The 2,747-nt window shown below is 36.5% G+C and overlaps 1 protein-coding gene across 1 annotated transcript in view; it reads right to left on the reverse strand.

Moving 5' to 3' along the window:
* The window catches only part of LOC107094155 (long-chain-fatty-acid--CoA ligase 1-like), a 27,782-nt gene that overhangs the window by 17,837 nt on the left and 7,198 nt on the right, over positions 1 to 2,747 (reverse strand). Inside the window, exon 2 of the mRNA XM_015389596.1 lies at positions 1,600 to 1,678. The gene's annotated coding sequence lies outside the window, so the exon portion shown is untranslated. The remainder of the gene's footprint in view (positions 1 to 1,599; positions 1,679 to 2,747) is intronic.

The following is a 2,747-nucleotide window of genomic DNA, read 5'->3' on the forward strand; positions in this document are numbered from 1 at the left end:
CATGACCTGCTGTGAATATGAGGAAGGCCGTGCTTCTGGAAATCAGCTGGTCTTCCCTTGATTTGGGCAGGAAATTTTTAAATATGGAGTAAAATTATTTATTTTTAAGACGAGAGCAATATAACTCCAACAATCTCATATCAAGTGCATCATAGCTAAATACTAATTTATTAAATCAGTAAAAGAGTTTATTTGCAGAAGGTTAGATAAGTTGCTGCAGGATAGTAAACGTCAGATAGAAGAGGCTGAACTCTATGACCTCATGATCATCTTTGGAATGCGTTAATAAAATCACCTCTACAGCAGCTGTATGGAGACACATTTGGTCCAATATTATGGACAGAAAAGGTTTTTAAAAAAATGAAAATTTGAACTATTATGTTTAAAAAAATCAGATCTAATTAAGATTGTGTATGGAAAAGTTTAATCATTTTTTTCCAACTTTTCTACTTTTTCAGATTTTATTTCTAAAAATCTTCTAATTTTTTTTCCAATTTTATGTTTAGTTTTTTTTTCTTCCCCCAAATATCCAAAAATGATCTGATGGTAATTTATGGCAACGTTTAACCAATGTTTTTTTTTTCAGTTTTTTTAAGTTTTTTTATTTTCCAAATTGTATATTTTTTAATTTATTTATGTTTTAGGGGACTGTGTTTTACAAATTATATTATTTTGAAATCCTTTTCAGATTTTTGCCTCCATCCTTTTTGGATGCTCTGTATTGATGTTTCTATGGTTCTGGGTACAGACCACACAGAAGTAGGGTGAAATCTGTAAAACGGGTTTTAAAAACACTGCATTTTGTAAAACTGCCAAAAAATGTAAAAAAAAAATAACACCAGACAATAAGGAAAGACATAAAAATTCTAGTTTAACTTTTTCATACACATTTCAGATTACTTTCTAAATATTTTTTTGATTAAAAACGTGTTTGTTTGTTGTTGATTTTTTTAATGAATAATTTTGAAACAAATTTCCCTCCGTACAGCAGCGCTCACCTCGCTATAAAGTTGATTCTAAGGAAACATGAAGCTGACTGCTTTTTGCAGGAAGGCTAAAAACATAAGAAACATCCTCTATTTAGATGCTCCAGTCATCACCTTGGATTATAAACGTTAAATAATCCTGAAATGGACTAAAATCTGAGGTTTATCAAAGGATGCAGGTCAAATCTGGTCTCTCTAACTCATAACTTCATGTTTACCAGCGGTTGCTGGTGGGAGTCCACACAGCTTTCAGGAGCGGATGGTGAGAAACACAGGGGAGCTATTTAAAAGCTGCACGACTGAAAAACAAACTTCACACCAGATCTTTAGTCCAGAGGAGATTAGCATTCGGTTTCATGTGTTCCTCTGACAGCAGCAATAAACACAAAGTCCTGAAGCCCTAAACCTGATGGAGAACAGCTAAACAATGGATGCAATAATTAAGGAAAGGTAAAACCGTTGGTGCAGCCTTGGACACAATAAACAATTTTACCCTTAGAAATGTGGAGTGACAGGTCCTGAGTGGATTAAGGAAGCACTATAATGAAACATTAACTGGAAAAACAGGCACAAAACAGAAAGAACCAGCAGGACCATTTGAAGGAGCGCTAACCTGGAAGCAGAGCTGGGTCTGTTTGCTGATCATCCACCGACAGCCGCCCTGGAAACGCTGCTGCTGCTGCACGGCCACGCTGCTGACACACAGAGACCTGTTAAAGGATGAGCAGCCAGACGTGGCCTTCCAATCGCACAGAGCGCAGACACCAGGAAGCCCTCTGATAGGCTGACGGCTCCAAGACAGTCAGTCTGATTGTTTACCTTGGAGACAGTCAATGGGTCAGATATGGAGGCAGCTGCACTAGTTTATTACGCTTACATAAAAACCCCTCTGCTCACTGAGTCGGTCAGACGGAGCCTGACTGAGGGAGTTCAAGGAGCGCCGCTGCCTCACCTCTGCCTCACTGACCTCTGACCCCTGCATGCTCAGCTGAGATGATTACAGGGGCCCGAGATAAAAGCTGATCAAAGACAGAGCGTTCAAACTCTGGGAGTTAAAAAATAAAAACACTTGGTTTTAAACCTGGAACCACACAGCAAACAGGGAAACAAACCAGTTCTTCAAATGAGAGGATTTTCTCCTGATTTCAACAGGAAACAGAAGCCATAAAAAAGATTATTTACGTTTAAAATATGAAGAAAAAAACTTCAATGTCATATTTTAAAAGCAAAATATCAAATGATCTTATTTCAGGGTCAAAGATTCCTGTTTGATTGACTTTACCTGCTCAAATTAAGGACAAATACACTAATTTTAAAACATTTCCACTCATTCTTAGATCACAAAATGGAAAGAAGATTGGTAGAAATGGTAGAAGATTAATCAGGTCAAATCTCAATTATATGATATAAAGTCAGGAGCACCTCAGGGGTCTGACATTGGGTCTAAACTGATTGCTTTCTGTAGATAAATGGTTTTATATTAATATCCTCTTATTTCATTATTGAACTATCAAGCTTCATTTAGCAAAAAAAATGCCACAAGAAAAATAAGCAAAAAAGAAACAAATTCAATGTTTTGTTAGTTTAAACTGGGGTTGGACAATTCTTCACGTCTGAATTACGATCGCAATTTAACTAAACCTAAGTTTAAAAACAGAAAGGCTCTCAGTTCTGGTTATGTTACTTTCAAGAAGAGTCATAGACTAAATCTGTCTCTATTCTCCCACTCTGCAGAATCTATTAGTTCAATCTCTAACGTTC

This window comes from Cyprinodon variegatus, unplaced genomic scaffold (assembly GCF_000732505.1).
Source record: "Cyprinodon variegatus isolate N-32 unplaced genomic scaffold, C_variegatus-1.0 Scaffold467, whole genome shotgun sequence".
NCBI lineage: Eukaryota > Metazoa > Chordata > Actinopteri > Cyprinodontiformes > Cyprinodontidae > Cyprinodon > Cyprinodon variegatus.